At 43.6% G+C, this 20390-nt stretch overlaps 1 protein-coding gene across 1 annotated transcript in view; it reads left to right on the forward strand.

Moving 5' to 3' along the window:
- The first annotated feature begins 17548 nt into the window (after nt 1-17548).
- The window catches only part of ZHX2 (zinc fingers and homeoboxes 2), a 162111-nt gene continuing 159269 nt past the window's right edge, over nt 17549-20390 (forward strand). The window contains exon 1 of the mRNA XM_081266311.1: nt 17549-17979. The gene's annotated coding sequence lies outside the window, so the exon portion shown is untranslated. The remainder of the gene's footprint in view (nt 17980-20390) is intronic.

Below are 20390 nucleotides of genomic sequence, written 5' to 3' on the forward strand. Positions count from 1 at the left end.
AAATGGTTGTTATACTGTATTGTTTAGGGGATCATGACAAGACACAATTTTTTTCTTGACTATGTCTGATCCTCAGTTGGTTAAATCCACAGATACAGAAGGCCAACTGAATATCTGAAATATTATCCTTGAACAAGGGGGAGCAAACTATGACCCCTAGACCAAATCCAGCCTACCTTCTATTTAGGTACTATTCACTAAGAATTGTTTTAATGTTTCCAAATTGATTTTTTTTAAGTCAAGTGAAAGGTACTATTTCATATCCCATGAAAATTTATGAAATGTACATTGTAGCACCCATAAATATAGTTTTATTTAGACACAGTCTCTCCAGTTTATTTACATAATGTCAGTAGTTATTTGTGTGCTACAACAGGGGAGTTTGTCATTAAACAGAAACCATAGAGCTTGCCAGGCCTAACATATTTATCCTTTGCCCCTTTAGAGAAGAAGGCTGAGGATTTGAGAGACCCAAAGACCCGAGGAGGAAGGCCAGTTAAGAGGCTGATGTAGAGACTAAGAGATAAGAGTTAAAAGGGAGAGAAAGAAAACTGGGAGAAAGTTTTGAAAACAAGAAAGGGCTTCCCAAATGCTGGGCCTTTCCAGTGTTTTCTGCATTGGTCTTAGTCATGACAAGTGCCATCTGTCAGATGGAAGAGCCTTTTGTGGTTGTGACCTCAGCTCTAGCATTCTATCCCCTGGGACCCTTTATGGTAACAACAGAGGATGATTTCAGATTCCCAGGGTGTCATGCTGATGGTGTGGCAGAGGTGTAATGCTGGTCTTCTCCCTGCAGGCCCTCTGGGGTGTGTAACTAGAAGTCCCCGGTCATCAGGAGGCCTCCCTGAGCTGGGGCCAATCTCCCTCAGCTGTCAACACAGCCCAGGAGAGCACTGAGCCTACCTCTGTGCCCCACAGCAGCCCGAAGCAGGAGAAACATGGTAGGGAGGCCAGCCAGTGGACTGGAGTACAACCCCGCGAGAAGGCCCCCAGGACCACCCAAACACACAGCAGGGTCCTAAGGGGGTGCCAGGTGCTGCTTTAAGCTCTTTTGGGAATTGCTTCATTTAATGCTTACAATCAACATTACACTGTAGTGACCTCTATTATCTGTTTTACAGAGGACAAAGAGGCACGGAAGTGTTTGGTAACTTGCCCAAGGCAGTACAACTAATGATTCCATTCCAGATCTGGGTCGAGAGTTCCCAAACTTAACCACTGTCTCACTATTGATCTGTGCTCACCCTCAGGGAGATATGAAGACTGAGGGTCATTTAGTAACAACCTGCAAGTCCCCAGGCATCAAAATGTTTTGTCTACAGGACAACATTTCTTACATAATGATCCATTCATTGCTTTCTTAAAAGTCCTGTGGGGCTTTCAGTGTTCACTCATCAGCCGGCAGCCCCAGCACCGCCCCAGTGCACACAAGGCATTGAATGAGGGGTTCCACTGGGCTCTCCTACAACCCACAAGCCATGCTCAAATCAGCCAGATCCTCCTCTGGGCTCCAGACTGGAAACCACCAGCCTAGACACAGAGCTCAGTCCCAAAAATTTCCCCCTGACATTTCCCCAGGTCACCTTTCCACATAAAACTCAACCAATAGCTGGGCATATACCTCAATCATAGAGCACTTCTTAGCATGTACAAAGTCTGGATTCAATCCCCAGTACCATTAAAAGAAGAAAGAAAGGAAGAAAGAAAGAAAGAAAGAAAGAAAGAAAGAAAGAAAGAAAGAAAGAAAGAAAGAAAGAAAGAGGGAGGGAGGAAGGAAGGAAGGAAAGAAAACTGTAGCCATGATTATCTTCATGAGAAGCAGAAGTCAGATGTAATGCCAACAGCACCAATAATTATACTCACCATTTGTTAAGTTATGTACTTCAATTTAATCCCCTCAGTACCCCTATGAATTGGAGTACCTAGATATTGTTTATATTTCACATAAGAACCAACCATCAGAGTTAAAGTACTTGCCAAATGATCCCCAGAGAGAAAATGGCTAAATCAGTACTCCACTCAAACTTCCCTTGCTCTAACCCTCTGCTCCTAGCCACAAGGCCACTGAAACTTCTCTAAAGATCATAAGGAATGACTTAATAACAACTCAATTCAATAGATATTTATTGATCATATACTATATACCTGGTACCATATTAAACCTTGGAGATCCAAAAGAACTTAGAGTTCAATGAGAACAACTAGGGAATTTATTCACCCAACAAGTATTGATTGAGCATCTTCTACATACCAGAGACAGACACAATCCTAAGTGTTTAAGGATATAACATGAACCAAAAATGCAGGGGTGCTGCCCTTAAAAGGTTAGGACATTTCAACAGAATGGAATAGAGCATCTGGACAGGTATTGGAATTGAAAGGACCAAAAAAAAAATGTTCCTTAACCTCAACCCCAACTGGGACATGCTAACTGCCCTCTTAGTTCTTTGGGGAGACATCCAGCTATTGGGGGAAGTCTGGCCTGCCAAGGGGCAGGTGCCCACCCAGGCATATCCTCAGAGTCCCACCCACAAGGGGATCTGAGAGGGCTGGCTGGGTTCCAGTTTTGTGTAGCTGATCCCCATAGTGGTAAATCCCCAGGGGCACGGTCACTGTTACAAGGGGGTTCATAAGTTCTCCTCACAAGGGCTCCCCCAGAGATACATTTGAATTAACTTCCATTTGAAGAGCAGCTGAGTTGGCAAACAACATTTTGTCACAGGGAAGAGGAGCGGAGTGGGTGTTAGGGGCAACCCAGAGGTGGTGAGCCTCTGCTCCAAAACCTTGGGGAATAAGGGAGGTGTTTTCCATGACGTGTCTCAGAACTGGAGGGAGAGAGGGAAGGCAGAGGGGTGTGGCTGGAAATTTTCACATGAATCAACAACAGGTTTCTTGTCTACAGCCCACGGAGGTGAAGTGCCACCAAACTACATGGAGCCTGTGGCATCTGTATTAGAGGTTCCCCACGATGAGCCTGCTGCCAGGAGGACAGTTTCCTCAAAATATGGGTTAGGACGCAGGTGGCACATTTAAGTTATAAGTTCTGATGACCTTTTCTTTCAGGCTGGGATTAAGACTTCAGAGAACCCCACGACTATACTCTGGCCCTGCGGGTGCCAAGCCCACGTGGCTCCTCTCCTGCCAAGAGGCGCACGTCCCACAGAAACAGGAAGTTTCCTCTCTAAAGTGAGTCATTTGGAAAAAAAAAGTATTCAGCAAATAAAAATCAGGGGGTCACACCATGGAAAACAAGCTAGTGCTATCTAAATGGTTGAAGTTTGGAAAACCCATTTGGCTCATCCCTGTCTTTCCTAAGTTTCAGGTGGAGAAACAGAGGCCCAGAAAGGTGGAGTGGGTTTGCCTGAGCACACGCAGCAGGCATGTCTTATGACTCCTTCCTCAGCATAGCGTATCGTATCACATCACACGCTGATATATGTAATACAGGATGTGCTCTTTTTACATGTTACACTCAAAGTTTCAAACATTCGTGAAAGAAGTGAGGTTCAACTTTAGAAGACAGGCTGGAAGTCCTATGTCAGTGCTGATTGAAATGTTTCTTTTATTTCTCTAAAAGGGACATGAATTATAACTCTGTAAAGACCCAGGATACGAAAGACGGGCTCTCCCCACAGTGCCCAGTTCCCTTGTAAGAGCAATGAGCATCTTTCATAAGACAACAACAGCATAATGGCCATGATACAGCTCAGAGTGCTCACAAAAATGACCCCGGGAGATGGCGTTAAAATATCCTCATTTAAAGATCCTGCCTGCTAGATACAACCCCAAACCCTAGGCTTTACCTATAAAATAAATCTACAAAGACTGAAAGATAGAAACAAAAGGCAAAAAGAAGCAGACCAGCTAGGGATCTCAGGACTTAAAAAATAATGACATGGCAACGATTTCCATGTGTTTTCACGGGGCTAAACTTGGAGCTAAAGAAACCAAGAGCCTTCAGACACTAACAGGGGCCGGGTGGGGGGGGGGGGATACTCAACCAAGGTGTGCTCTCTCTGACCAAAGGATCAGGAAAGGAATAGTCCAGCAAAACACAGGGCCAGGACTTTCATCACGTTGGTCTCAGTGAGATCCACATGGAAAACCTAGGCTTCCACCTTCTCCCAGCATCCGTGAGGAGTACTTCCCCTCCCCAGCACAGCCCATTCAGAACAAGTCGGTCCCCATGATGGTGTCAGCCGGGATCACACAGGAACCAGGAATGTCAATTCTGCCCAGCAGAAGTGGTCTTCCCCTCAGGTGCCATCAAGGCCAAGTGGAGAACCTGGTCTTCTATCTCCATTTGACTGAAACAAGTCAGAGTTCTTCTCCTTTCCCTTACTGGAGTGGTATTAGAAAAGCCAGCTAAAACAGGTTTTGAGAAGATCCAAAGTCTCATAACAAAATATGAGAGGGTCCATGTTTCAATCAAAGATGGTTTGTCATCAAAAAATTAAAAAATACAGGAAGATCTCAACTCTAATACAAAAGGACAATCAGCAGATGCCAATACCAAGATGAGCTATAATGGAATTACCTGGCAAAGACTTTAAAGAGCTCATGATAAAAAATGCTTCAAAGAGCACATATGAACATGCTTCAAACAAAAATTTTTAAAAGTAAGAGCTCATCAAAGAAATACAAAGTCTCAACAAAGATCTATGGAAAACATAAAGAAACGTCAAATGGAAATTTTAGACCTGAAAAATACAATAATAAAATTAAAAGTCTCAGCGGATGTTCTCAACAGCATAATGGAGAGGCAGAGAAAGGAATCAATGGACTAAAGGATGGAATAACCTGAACAAGAGAGAAAATAGATTGAAAAATAATCATGATAATGAGCAAAGCCTCAGGAGTCTGTGGGATTATAACAAAAGATGTAGCATTTACCTTATTGAAGACCTAGAAAGAGGTGAAAGAGGACAGTCCTGACAGATTACATAAAGAAACAATGGCTGAAAGTATCCCAAACTTGTAAAGAGACATAAAACTATAGATTCAGAATGATGAATGAAAAGTTGGGGGGAAAAGTGTGTAAAATGGCAGAGTGGGATTTTCCAGTTATCATCTCCCACAGAAACATGATTTTTAACAACTATTCATGCACAAAAATACCTTCACAAGAGCTAAGGGAAGCAGGCAAGAGATTATAGTCCCTGGTAATGGCATAATTATAAGATGGCTTGAAGGGACTAGGAAACAAAGCTTTATATTACCTGAGTCACTCATCCTCCAACCCCAGGCAACAGAGCATGGAGAGGTGTATCATCCAATTGTAGGGGTGGGAGCAGAAGTAAGGAATTAGGATTTTTACACTGGACTCCAATACCAGGATCACCACAGTAAAACCAAGCACCTGTCAGAGCCTCATAGCCCTGACTCTATGCCAGTACCTGTGAACTGAACCTCTAGACCCAAACTGGTGCCAGATGGGAACCTATAACTCCCCTGAGAGATGGACTCAAGTTCTGGTCCACATCACTGCCTGTTGAATGTAGGGACCTTGGATTCTAACAAGCTGCAGTGGTAGGCATGTCTCAGCAGCCACAGGCTTCAGGAGCAATTCCCCCATCCATCAGCACTATGCCAGCTCAGAGGTCACAGGATTTCAACCTGGGCTATATCAGTCATGACAGTCTTTGACTTACGGTATGGCCTAGCACAGCAAAGAGACCACAAGTTGGTCTTTCCAGTACATCTAAATAGGCTTATTGTTGAAGAATATTCCCAGAAAAACTCAGATAGTGAAGACTGGAATAAATACCTTCTTCTTCGATGCACAAACATCACCACATGATCACAGGTTGGAAAACAATAAGGAAAACAATATCATCAAAGGACAAAATCAGGTGACAGTGACAGACTCTAAAACAACGGAGATGTCCGACCTACCTGACAAAGAATTCAAAATAGCTGTTTTTAAGAAAGCTCAGCAAACGGCAAGAAAATAAAAAGAAGCAATTCAGAAACATCAGAGAAATTGAGCAGAGGTTAAAATTTCTTTTAAATCACAGAAATCCTGGAGCTAAAAACAATATATATATATATATATATATATATATATATATATATATAAAATACACAAAATGAAAAAGTCAGTACTAAGTACAACAACAGGGTTAGACAAGAAGAATTTGTGAACTCGGAGAAAGTTTGTTTGAAAACATTCGGAGGAGAAAAAAAGGGAAAAAATGAAATAGAATGAAGAAAATCTTATGGCATTTATGGGATAGCATCAAAAGAGCCAATGTACAAGTCATTGGCATTCAAGAGGGGGTAGAAAAAATAAGGAAATAGAAATCTTTTTAAAAGAAATAATAATAGAAAACTTTCCAAACCTGGAGAAAGATATAAATATCTAGATACTGAAAGGTTCAATGCCTCTAATTAGATTCAACTGTAAAAATACTACCCTTTCACATATTATGATCAAACAATCCAAGATCAAGATAAAGAGAGGATCCTAAAAACATGAAGAAAAAAGAAGAAAACGATAGATAAAGAAGACCCTAAATGCCCAGCTGTAAACTTCTCAGCAGAAACCTCAAAGACCAGGAGTCAGCAGGATGATATATTCAAAGGGCTAAAAGAAAAAATAATAGTAAAAAAAAACTGCCAACCAAGAATAATGTGCTCAGAAAAGCTATCAGACAGAAATGAGGGAGAGAGAAACACTTTGAGACAAACATGTTCCCCTGATGATGATATGTTCCATAGCCACAGTTTATTTTTCAAAATAAAGAAGTTAATGTTGGTACAGTTCTAGAACACTGGTTTTTACATGCACTTTAGTTTTCTTTTTTCTTTTTTTTTTTAGTTCTATAAAAATTAAAGATTTTTGTAGGCTTTTAAAATTTAGAATTTTCTTTCTTTCTTTCTTTCTTTCTTTCTTTCTTTCTTTCTTTCTTTCTTTCTTTCTTTTTTTTTTAGATAATTGTAAAAGCAGAGAATCCCACACACATGGCCCTTTTATAGTCACACTCACTTATTTTCTACCTTGGTCCCCTTTTTGAGCCTCTGGTCATCATTAATATGTTCACCATTTCTATAATTTCACATAAACATGTAAAGAGTACATTGGATTTCTAGGTACTACTATTTATGTGAGTCAAATTATTTCAAAATAAAAATTTATAATTTTTAAAAACATTTAATGTTCTTATTTTCACACCTTCAAACAATCCTTAAAAGACCACAGATGAATCCTAGTCTGGTACCTGAATTTCTGTGAGCTACTATGAAGATACACCCACCACCCCGGGAAGAACACATTCTACTAAGGGCATACCAGATATGAATCAGAACGTGTAATTTAGATGCGCAAGACAGAACTTTCTTGAGTGTCTATAATGCAACTTCATTTGTACTTTGTGTTCCCGTTCAGCCAATGTGGTACAAACAATCTCAGGCAATTCTTCTTCTATGCTTAAGGGGATGGTCTGAATTCTGGGAAATTCAAGTAGAGTCTCTTGTCAATGAGGGTTAGTGGGTGGGGGGTAAGAGGACAAGCATCCTTTATTCTCAGCATCAACAGCCCATGTTGCAGTCTTCTGAGGATCCATCGTCCTGGATCTCTCGGTCATTGATCCACACAGGCTACTACAGAGTTATTCCTGGGCTCTATCACAAGGCCTCTTTGCACCCAAGAGCACCACCACATCAATACCATTTGTACTGGTTTCCTGTGACTGCTGTAACAGAATACCACAGATTTAGTAGCTTAAGCCAATACAAAGGTATTACCTTATTGTTCTGGAGATCAGAAGTCCAAAATGGGTCTCATGGGGCTGAAACCCAGGTGTTGGCAGAGCTGCTTCTTTCGTGGAAGCTCAGTGCAGAATCTGATTTCTTACCTTTTCTTCTTTCTAGGGGCTACCTAATTTCCATGGCTGTAGCTCCATACTGCAACCACTTGCTTCCACTGACACCTCTCCTTCTCTGACTCTGACCCTTTACCTCACTCTTGTAAAGAGACATTCTAATATTAACTCACCCTGATATTCCAGGATAATCTCCCCCACTCAAGATCTTTAACTTAATCCCATCCATGATGTCCCTTTTGCCATGTAAGGTAGCACACACACAGGTTCCAGGGATTAGGATGTGGATATTCTTGGGGGGGAAGGCATAATTCTGCCCACCATACTGCCCGTGGCACTTAGGATCATGCCACACTCGCCCCTACACTGTTTCCTATTGCTTCATAACAAAACACCCCAGAACAGGGGCATGAAGCAACCATACTATTATGTCCACTGTTTCTGTGGCTCAAGAATTCAGCGGGACACAGTGGAGATGACTTGTCTTGGCTCCACAGTATCTAGGACCTCAGCTGTTAAAACCCAATACCTAGGGGTGACTCAACAGCTGGAGACTGAAATTGTGGGAGGCAACTTCCTCCAGGTCTAGTGGTTGATGCTGGTTATTGGTTGGGACCTCAGCTGGGGCTGCTGACTAGGCACCTGAAGGCCTCTCCTGGTGTGCAGAGGTGACCTCACAGCATGGCAGTCTCCAGGAAATCTTACATGGTGACTCAGCTGAGATAGATGCTGCATTGCTTTTTGTGACCTAGCCTCAGAACTCAGATGGAATCATTTCTGCCACGTTACTGGTCAAAGCAATTATAAACCCTTCCAGGATGGAGACAGGAAAAACAGTCCCTGTGTCCTGGTAAGATCACTTTACAGAATAGCTTGTGGGAAAGGGAATGGGGTCTTACCTATCTGCCAAACTAGGCAACCACCTTTTCTCTGAGGTCTTGCCACCCACCCCCAGAACCCTACCCTGTAAGGCACAGGCCCTCCCATCATTAATCCGACAGGTGTTGGGATGTATGTTCCCACATCTTTTGTATCCATCTGGAGAATAGGAATCTGAGGAGCTCTCAATATTTTCTCCCCAACTCTCTTTCCTCCACCACGCCCAAGCCAAAGGTAATCATCCTGGGGGAGAGGACCTTCTCTTTTTCATATCTTCTCTCTCAAACTTGTTGTTCAAGACCTAAGTTTTTTTTTTTTCTTTCCCCCCAAGGATCCACATTTTTAGAGCTGAAAATTACATGAATTTTTCTCAATAATACAGTTTGCCTCATTTTTTTTTCTTCCATGGATAGGGTGAAAGTGAGGGTCAAGGAGAGGAGGAAATAGATGGAAGTCAGACCATCAGTAAACATATCCAAAGTGTTATCTTGCCACGGGCACCAACCTCATGACAAGCCTGTATCCTCTGTCAGGGTCTCTGAGGGATTCCTTCCACCAAGAGAATACATAGTATCCATTTCCCCTACCCAAGTTAGAGCAAATTGGAAATTAAATTTAAAAAGTATACATGGGGATCAAAACATTATCCTTATCACTGATAGAAGCCATGATGAAGCTCTAACTTCCACCCGTGTGATGGGGATTAGAGATGAGGTCTTTGGGATGAAAGCAGGTTAGATGAGGTCTTGAGAGTGGGCCCCTCATGATGGGACTCATGCTCTTGGAAGAAGAGATACCAGGTGGTTATAATTGATCTTTTCCCTCTTGCACAACAACAAAGTTTTTCATCTGTTTGTGGGGCTGGAGATCAAACCCAGGATCTTACACGTGTTAGGCAAGTGTGCTACCACTGAGCCACATCCTCAGCCCAAAGCTGATTTATGGATGTGGTAATTACTTTGTCAGTCTTGGTCCTTCAGGGACTATACATGTAGGAGTCTCCTTGCTGACTCTTCATAGATGTACAGCACGGGCAAAAAAGTAAACTATCATGGTTTTAAATTATGAAGATTGAGGAGATTATTTGTTACTTACTACAACATAAACCAGCCTATTGTGCCTGATACAATGCTATTGTTGAACCCAACAATGAACAATTGTTATGAATCAATTAAATGGCATTTTAAAAGGCATATAAATTTTTAATGACAAGAAATATAGTCATTATACAGGCACGTGTTTACTGTAAACAATTACCTAAAGCCACTTAAAATGTTTTTTGCTGCTTCTACCAGGTTCCGTTAATTGTTCATTCAGATATCAGTTCAAGAAGTTATTTCTTCCTATCCTTTACCAAACTTTATTAATCTTTTAGGATTTATTACCACCTAGCATGTGCAGATGGAAAGAACATAGTATATATCTGTTTTGTTACTGTTCAAGATTCAGACATTCACCAGGGATCTTGGAAAGTATCCCCTGTGGTAAGTGGGACTGTATTACATACTAACTTAGATCTAATTTAAACTCTGTATCTCCAATCCCTAGAACAAGATGTGAAATAATGTAGAGTCTTAAAAAACAGAAAAACAATGTCAGTATACATATATGGGGAAAAAAAGGTTCACAGTGCTTTCTTCCAAGTGGTTAAAATTGAGTGATCTCTGTCATTCATCTAATGTGTTTATTTTTTCTTATATATTACATAATAAGTAGCTTTAGTAATATATATTTGTTTACATTATATACTTTACTGTATATGCTGCTTTTATATTTTATATTTGCTGATGTATATGTTATTCCTTCAAATGTTTTGTGTGCATTTTCCAAATTTTCAGCAGTGAATGTACATTTATTATACATGAGAAGTGATAATAATAGATAACATTTTCACAGTGGGTTGAATATGAAAACTCAATACTTTACATGAATTATCTCAATATCCCTGGGAAAGAGGTATTATCTTTATTTCCTTTAATATTCATAGCTAGGGAGTCTGAAGTTCAAAGAAGTTAAATGAGCGCTGGCTGGAGTTGGAATTCAAACCCCAGAATCTCTGGGCTATAGCTACCAAAAAACTAATTAGATCAATGATACATTGATACATAGTGATACATACCTAAATTAATTGTAAAAATAAAGAGACACATTCACACATAGGGCCTCATTGGAGACTCAAAATTTTTTCAGAAGGAAGTCAGCACCACTATTACCCATTTTCAATACAAAGTGACAGGCTCACCTGCCTCCCACAGGGCTTTGGAGCAGGTGCATCCTTGCCCTCCCAAGGACTTTCCCCCACAGCTTGGCTGCACAAAGCTTTCTTAGAGCCTTCGTATATTGATTGAGTGCAGCTGTTTCTTTACGGTAAGTCATAGGTCTGGTTGTTCATAAGCCAATCTGCAAGGGAGTGAACATAAGGCAGAAATCAGGAGACTTGGGGTCCAATCTTGGCACTGCCACCTGCAACCTCAGTTTTTGCACCTGTAAAATGAACTGGTTAGAGGAACGGATGCCCAAGGACCAGTGCAAAGCTAGTTCTCATCCTGAGAACGCAGGTGAGAACCGAGTGTCCATGCATTTCCTCTCCAGGTACAAAGCCCATGCACCCCAGAAACAGCAGCCTTGAACCCAGGAAGCAAAGCACTCTGAGTCTACTCCAGGGAAACACAGATGAGTGCTCTCTTGAACAGCAGTGCTTCCCTATGACTGGATGAGCTCTGACAAAATGTGCACTTCATTCATTCATTCAGCAATTGACTGTGCACCTATCATGCACCAGGCAGGTTTCAGCAGATATACTACAGTGAACTACACAAAGTCCCTGCCTTCATAAGCCTTCCATCTAGTGGGAAGACAAATGAATGATTAAATATACACGTGCACATGCAAAACAGCACGTGTTAGAAAGACCTTGCTGGGTGGTAACTGTACCCCAAGTGTCTTCAAAAAGGAGGTGCAGTGTCCAGTAGGGGCTAATTTAGTTTCCTTTTGGTACAAAAGCAAATGAAGAAAGAGCATAGTATTAGCCTGTTACAAGACTGGTTTTTTTTCTTTTTAATTATTAAAAATTACTCTGCCGTGGTGCATATATTGTGTGTGCTCTCCCTGCCTCTACTCTCTCCCACCTTCCTCTGTCTCCTCCCCACTCCTGGCTCCCTTCCCAGTCCCTACTAGTCCATCTTCTATGTTCAGGTCATCCTTCTTTTCTATTTTTAGTCTCTATGGATGAGAGAAAACATGGAATATTTGTCTTTCTGTGTTTGGTGTATTTTGCTCAACATAATGGCCTCCAGTTCCATCCATTTTCCCACAGATGATAGGCTTTCATTCCTCATTATGGCTCAATAAGATTCCTTTGTGTGTGTGTGTGTGTGTGTGTGTGTATATATATATATATATATATATGTGTGTGTATATATGTATATATATATATATATATATATATATATATGTATATATATACACCATATTTTCTTTATCAATCCATCTGTTAATGAACACTTAGGCTGGTTTCCATATCTCAGCTACTGTGAAGAGTGATTCCATAAATGTGGGTATGCAGGTATCTCATTTATATGCTGACTTCATTTACTTGGAATTTAGGTCCAGGAGGTGTATAGGTGGATCATATGGCAGTTCTATGTTTAGGTCTTTTAAGATCCTCCCGGGTGTGGTGGTGCACCGTGAAATCCCAGTAGCTCTGGAGGCTGAGATAGGAGGATCGAAAGTTCAAGGCCAGCCTCAGCAACTTAGCAAAGCCCTAAGCAAATAGCAAGACCCTGTCTCAAATTTTTAAAATATAAAGGCCAGGGGTGGTGGGAGCTGGGGATACAGCTCAGTGGTTAAGCACCCTTCCACAGCAGCTATACTAATTTCTGTTCTACATATACTCCATATGCTAATTTCCTTATTTTCTCCACAACCTCACCAGCATTTGATATTTTTTTTTGCTTTTTTTTTTTGTGTGTGTGTGTATACATGCACTTGTGTGTTTATAATAGCCATTCTAAGTGGGGTGAGATGGAATCTCGATGTAGTTTTGATGCATTTCCCTCACAAGATATTGAGCATTTTTCTCATACATTTATTGACCATTGGTACTTAGCTTTCTGAGAAGTGTCCATTCAGATTATTTGCCCATTCTTTATTGGATTAACTGCAGGGAGGGGGGCAGTTATTGTTGTTTAGTTTTTTTAATTCTTTGCACATTCTGAATATTAATCCTCTGCAGATGAATAGCCAGCAAAATTGTATTTTTGTTTTTTGGGGTTTGGGGGGGGCTGTTGTTGTTGTTGTTGTTGTTGTTGTCATTGTTTTTCCATTCTGCAGGTTGTCTCTTCACTCTGATGATTGTTTCCTTTGCTGTGCAGAAGCTTTTTAATTCTACAGAGTCCCACTTGTTAATTCTTGCCTTTGAGTCCTATCCAAGAAATTATTGCTCATGCCAATATCTTGAAGAGTTTCCCCTATGTTTTCTTCTAGTAGTTTCCAACTTCAGGTCTTGCATTAAGGCGTTTGATCCATTTTGAGTTGGTATGTATACAGGGTGAGATAGAGGCCTAGTTTCAACCTTCTATAGGTAGACATCCAGTGTTCCCAGTACCACTGATAGATGATTTGGCATCTTTGCAAGACTGGAATTTCAATCGTAGTTTGAAATTAATTTAATCTATAAACTTGAATTAATTACTGCAACCTTGACAGTCTTGGATAAACTCCTCTGTAGAATGGTGATGATAGTACCAGCTCTGCCTACCTTATAGGATCATTCAGGAATCAAACCAATCAGTGAAATGAAATATATAATAAACACAAACTTTTAGTTCTATACTCTAAGCAAGTTCAAATTGCTTTTAAATCAAGCTCTTGCTATCAAACTTGAAAAATAGCAAGATCCTGCTCCAGTTCTACCGATGCCATGGGATTTTATCTCAAGACACAGGACAATTTATACCAAACCATGGCTCAGTGATAGAGCACTTGCCTAGTAAGTGTGAGGCTTTGGGTTCGAGTCATAGCACTGCATACAAATAAATAAAAGAAAGGTCCATTGGCTACTAAAAATTATTTTTTAAAAACCGCATTGGGCAGAGAGATGTAGTAATGGAGAGAAATGCATCTATCTAATGTGTTTTCTTTTCTTCCCATTTACAGGAATTCAGTGTTCCAAAAGGTCACTCTGTATCCCCCTTTGTTATAATTAGTGTTGGTTCCATACTATAGTTGGTAAATTGATAATTGATAAATTATTGCTCTCCAAATATCTCCCTTGGTAAACCAGTGTGGCTTTGTTGTCATTATGTTAGGGACATCTCAATGGTATTACTGTAATTTTTATTTCTTCTCCTCCTGCCAATTCTAAATTTTCATACTTCCCAACCAGGCCCTAGTTCTCACCAAATTATGAAATGAAAAATGATCTTTCCTCATCTGGCATCTACAAAACACAATAATGGTCCTTCCTTGGTTCCACAGTCACCAGAAGGTGGCTGTAATCCAGGTTCCATTACTGGATGAACTTGACTGTGTGATTTTGGAGGAGTTTCTTAAACTCCCTGAGCTTTATTCTTATCTATTAAATGGGGGCAATAACATTAGTAAGAGGTGGTTCCAAATATCTGTTGAGATAATGCAGTGCACCTGGTGCAATGCCTGGCACCTAGTAGGACCTCAAAATTGTTTGTTATTTAAAAAAAAAGTCCTGGGAAGCACTGAGGCTGCTCTAGACTGGAGGTAGAGTCAACTTACAATAAGAAAGATGAGATTGTACAATGGTTAAGAATTCTGACTTGGGCTGGGGGGGTGGCTCAAACGGTAACTCGCTCGCCTGGCATGTGCGGGATGCTGGGTTCGATCCTCAGCACCACATAAAAATTAAAAAAAAATAAAGATGTTGTGGCCACCGAAAACTAAAAAATAAATATTAAAAAATTCCCTCTCTCTAAAAAAAAAAAAACCTCTGACTCCAGCCTCTAATGAACGGGTCAATAATTCCTAGTTCACTCCATTGGCCTCAGCCAAGTTGAGCCTCCTAATCTGAAAACTGGGGATAATCACATAACTTATCTAAACAGTGTTTCTCAAAATGTGGTCCACAGACTTTGGAGGACTCCAAGATTCTTTCCAGTTACTCTCAAGTCAAAATTATTTCATAAGGGTGCAAAAATGTTACTTTGCTTTCACTCTGATTGCTCACAGGCAGAGTTTTCCAAAGGCTCAATGACATCTAACGATGGTGTTCTGATGCCTGATGGAAAGTGTATTTACAAATTATTTTTAAAAAATGTTTCATTTCTAATACATTAAATATCAATACATATGTATGTATATGTTACATAATAAATAAAAGCTATTATGGTGTCCACAATAATTTTAAAATTTTAGAGAGAACCTGAGACCAAACATTTTGAGAATGGCTTCCTTGAAGTGTTGTTATTAAATTAGCAATGGGCATATACACACAGAGAGAGCACAGAATAAACATTACCTATATCCTCTGATTCCAGAGTTCCCCAATCCTATCAGACAAGCATCTGGCCTACTCCAACTACATATAAACAAAATAAGATCATAGCATAGATCCACGTGCCTTAAAGAAACAGGAACTCAGGGGTCAACTGTTTCCCTCACCCTGTCCCTTCCCATCTTATATATAACCTGTCACCAGAGAGAAGCAGGTGGCAAGGAACCAGATGCAAGAGAAGCTTGACTTATAGAATACTCTTTTAAGTCATGGGTCATAAAGAAGTGATGCAGCCTGAAAAGAAGAATAGCTTCTTTAAGGACTGGGCAATTTCCATAGAAACAGCCTGAAAAGTATACTTATTGTAAAAGGTGTGAGAGAGGGGAACAAACTCAAGTGCATAGCAAGATAAACTATATGAAAATGTTGAGCTGCTGGAGTTCTTCCCCTCATCTTTTCTTTTTACTATTTTGGCACACTATTTCCCCTTTAGAGGGGAAAAGCAGCATGCCTAAATTCTGATGTTGATGGCAAAGTAGGTGAGGCTCTTAGATGACAGATATCAAATGGATCTGATCAAGACTGCGCACAATCTGGATTATGTTCACCAAGAATTTAACAGAATCCTTTTAAAAGCCAGGCAGATTGCCTCTCTGGGCTGCCAGCATTGCCCAAGAGACCCCCTTTCAGGTCAGGACTTGCTGTCTGTGCTGTTAAAACACAAACATACCCTATATCAGCAATAACCCTACAAACAGATGAATGCCGGTAAAGCACTTTTGCATGTAAGCTATTTTAATCTTAATCGTAAAAGAGGGGGGTGCCAAAGGTTTATGTCAGAAAAGTGAGAACCACAGGGGACACCTTTAAAAAAAAAAAAAAAAAACTTTTAATTACTTCTTTCTTCCCAGCCTAGGAAACGAAAGTGACAAAGGTCACCCAGCACGTCGGCCACCAGTTAGCCCCCAAGACCATCCTAGTCCCGGTCCTCACCACCGGCCACTCCACTGCACACGGCCACCTGTTGCCATCCTCTCGCCCAGGGCGGAGTTGCAAACCGCCGCTAGAGTTCGTTCTAATTCCCCAGAGCAGAGCTGGCCAGGAAGCCGCGCCGCGCCGCGCCGCGCCGCGCAGCGCCTGCTAATGCGCAGGGCGGGCGGGGACTCCGCAGAGTCTCCCAGCTCCGGGCTCCCTTTGTTTTCTCGCAGTTCAGTGTCAAAACTAGACCCCAGACGGCATCCTCTCGCCCACGCTTGGCTTCCGCGCGCTGGCATCCTGCCCGCACAAGGGAGATTCCAAAAAGCCCACAGTCCTCGAAGGGAAAACAGGGTTCATCAGGGCAAGAATGCGCGGCGCAGACAGGTTACTGCGTAAGGTCCTCAAGTACACCCAGATCCAGAATCCCTTAGAGCTCTTTAGTGGAGCATAGTTGCAGGAGCGCTTCGGCCAGGACTCAAGTTCACGGATCGCTAGGCTTCAACAGCGAAAGGCAGCGAGATCTCCGGCCGCCTGTGCTCTAAGGCGAGGGAGGGGGGCCTGGGGGCAGCCGCGGTTAGAGATCCTCACCCGCGGGGAACACCAGAATCCCAATTCGGAAAGTGACCCGCCTGATTTCCAAGGGACTTCTGCGCGAGCGCCGCAGGGGAGTGCCTGTCTCCCAGTCTGAGAATCCCAGCGAACACGAGCCAAACAAGTTTAAGACAGCTCCCGGGGCGTCTGTTTGTTTATTGGCTCTTAAGGGAAAAAGTTTGAAGATCTTTAACCAGCCTCAACCTGGCGCTAGCGGAAATCCCGGAATCTCCCCCCAACAAGAGTGATCTAACTTCAAGTCGTTATATAACTGGAGACTCCTTCTTCCCCTCCCTATTCCAAGCTCTCTCTCATTACTATTCCAGTAGTAAAATGTATTTTGCTTATGATTTTTAAAAAATTAAATAATTTCCTTGAGACCAAAGATCGGCGAAGGCACAGGCAGCGTCCTGGGCGCGAGGCGGCCCCACCCACGCTCAGCCCCTATCGCAGCCAAGAGAGCCGGGGTCTGGGTGTGCTGCAGGAGCTGAACTAGCAAGCGCGCCCCACGGTCCCACGGTCCGCCACTCCACGTGGTCAGGATCAACAGTTTGTTGAGCTCATCAGTGACACCTTGAACTTTTCATAAAGAAAATGGGTATTACACCCACAGAGGTTTGGCAGCGCCGGGTCGTACTTAATATTCAATGATCTTGTTTGCGCCTCCCCCTCCTCTTCTCGCAGAAATTCCACCGAGTCCGTTACTGGGCTCAGACTTTTAAGTTAATTTACCCCCCCCCCCCACTTTGGCCAGTAACCAGCGCCTTTAGGGCTAGCCTCCCCCCACCCCCAGCTCCCGCCTGAAAATGACATTTCACCAGCGTCTCCGGAGGGGGCTGAATTTCACTTTGTAACTTTCTGCGGAACCCGAGCCCGGGTGGCAGCTCGGGTGGTGGTATCGTATGCAAATACGCATGCTGACGTTACAGATCATGTGGGTTTTGGCGTAGATTCCCCACTGATCGAGGCATTTTTCCCCCTTTTTTTTTCCTTTTTTTTCTTTTTTTTTCTTTTCTTTTTTTTTTCTTTTAAAAAATTTGGCCACCGTTCTCCGTACGGGGGCTTTTTCTGTCTGTCTGTCTAGTAGGCTGGCTTTCCCCCTCTTTCCCACGGAGCCCGAGCCGGGCGCCGGGTGGGGAGTGGGGAGTGGGTGGGGGGAGCCAGCAGAGTTCCATTTTGGAACGCCCGTGCCTCGTCTCCGCGCTCCCAGCCCGGGTCCCCGCGTTCCCAGCCCCGGCACAGGTAAGAAACTTCGCCCCGGCGCGGAGCACCCCCACCCGGCGCCGCCAGCCCCGAGCCCCGCACGCCGGGCGCCGGCCACTCCAGCCCAACTTTCCCACCGCCGCCGCCGCGGCTCCCGAAAATGTGTTGTTAATGGGACTTGGCCGGGTTGGTGACTGGAGCGGGGGGGACGGCAGGGGGGGCGGGCAGGCTCTTTTCGCCGGTGGGAGGAAGTAAACGGATGCCGAGGGGGGACGGAGATTTTTTTAAAAAGAGTTTTGATTACAAGTTTGGATAAATGGGAGCCAGACCGAGGAGGAGGAGGAAAAACATGTCTACGTTTCCCTATGTCGACATAAGCCACAAAAAAATATGGCGTCCGCTTTCGACAGGGCGTTACGTAGACCCGACTCTGTTTTTATTTATTTATTTCGTGGCGGTCTCCCTCCCTTCTCGGCCCAACTGCGGCGCTTTGTGCGAACGGGGCAGGTCCCGCGGGGACTCCACCGGGACGTGGCCCCGTCTCCGCGCGTTTTGGCAGGCTGGGGGCTGCGTGTGGCGGCTCCCCTCCCTCCCCCGCTCGCCCCTCTTCTCCCCTCTCCCGGTGACGATTCGCCGTAATGTGGTGGCAGGAAGCATGACGCCGTGGGTTGAGGCTGCCTCTCCTCTCGTCGCTCCTGGTGGCTGCAGGCAGCGGGTGCAGCGCGGGCGGCCGACGAGCTCCCTGACGCGGGCAGGGCCGGAGCGCGGCGCTGTCCCCACGCCCTGCTCAGGTGCGCGGCGAGGGGGCTGCGGGGGGCCTCGGGGCCCGGGCCCTGCTGTCCGCGGCCGGCCGGCTGGCCCACGCCCGCAGCCGGTCTTTGCCAGCCCGAGCCGGCGCTATCCGTCTGCCCCACAAGAGGTTAATCTTTGTTGGCGTTGCAGCTTCTTTGTGGCTTCCCAGGACTTGGGATCCTCGGCTTTGCAAACTTGCCCTTTCCTCGGCCGCTTTGCGGGAGGCTGCGGAGACGAAGATGAGCGGAAAGTTGGAAACCAGCAAGCATCACAGGACCGTCCCTTTGGCCTCCTAGCTGTGCAGAGCTCGCGAGGCGGATGAGGAGGGCTGGTCGGGCTGGGGAGAAAACTTGACGGGGAATCCAAGTTGTGATTTGCTCAGGCTTCCACCTGATTGATTGGCTTCAAAACCAGTGGGGTCTCTGCCTTCCACTGTTCCACGATGGCCTTTTGTTTGTCTGGGGCGTGGAGGAGGAGGAAGTGAATAATGACTTGCCCTGGACCCCTCCCCTTTTACAGAGTCGCTGCTCAGCTTGGGCGCCACGGACCACTATCTTTTCAGACCCCCGAGTGCTTCCCCTACCTGCCCTCTGAGCATCACTTTCTCTCTGAAAGTTAGCGGCTCCCTCAGATCTGAAGGAGGCCCTGTTGGGCTGGATGGGGGGGGGGGGGGTCAAGAATCCCTCCCCCTCATCCCTGTGGTCACTCAGACCTCCCTCAATTACCCTTTTACACACACACACATTAGCCACTCCTTCCTGCAGAGCAGAAATTAATGCCTGCAGAAGTGAAGGAGGTGAGACTCTGAGAACTCCTCAAGATCTGAGTCAAAAGGTGATTTTCTATTTATGAGGCCACGGGTTTAAGCAGTTCAGTCCCAGGGCAGTAATGTCAAAAAGCATTTGGATGACGACCAAGTGGAATAAATATCTTGTAAAATGGCATGTTTAATAGTAAAAATAGATTCATGGAGCCTTCCAGTGGTAAATGGGACTCACATCAAGGTTTAATTTACGTTTAAAAGGAAAGTTACATAAGCCTGTATACATATTTTCTTTTAAGAATAGAGAAAACCTATGAGTAAGATTGAGATGTGTTCCTGACAATAATAACTGTGCCTGTGATGTGTGGAAGCATCATTGCTATGTAAACACTCTGCTCCTTGATTGTTCTCATGTGAACTTGTACCTTTCTTCTTAGCCAGTTTTGAAACCAGCTAAGGATCCACCTGGAGATAACAGAACTTTCAGGGGAAATTCAGGAGGCCAAAGTGTAGGGTAAATTAGCTAATCCTCATTTTAAAGGGAACAAAAACAAACAAAAATGCTGTTTCTTGGCACTGACAAAAGTAAGTGCAGTCTCTTGACATGCAAAAAGGTGGCCCATCCCCAGTGTCTCCTGCATATCCGGGCCATGTGGTTTAGTGGAATGCTGTGCATTTATCAAAAAGACTCATGGCAATGCTTGATGACTGTTGCTAACACCATCATAGTATGTCAGGCATGGTGCTGTGCATTTTACATGTTTATCATTTAATCCTATGACACGTTGAACTAAGTATTTTTATTAACCATGATTTATGGTTGAGGAAACAAAGGCTCAGAAGGTTGAAAAAATTTGCCCAAGCCACAGGGCAACCAGCACAGTCAGTGTTCAAA

Source organism: Spermophilus citellus, assembly GCF_964194105.1.
Source record: "Spermophilus citellus genome assembly, chromosome: 14".
Classification (NCBI taxonomy): Eukaryota; Metazoa; Chordata; class Mammalia; order Rodentia; family Sciuridae; genus Spermophilus; species Spermophilus citellus.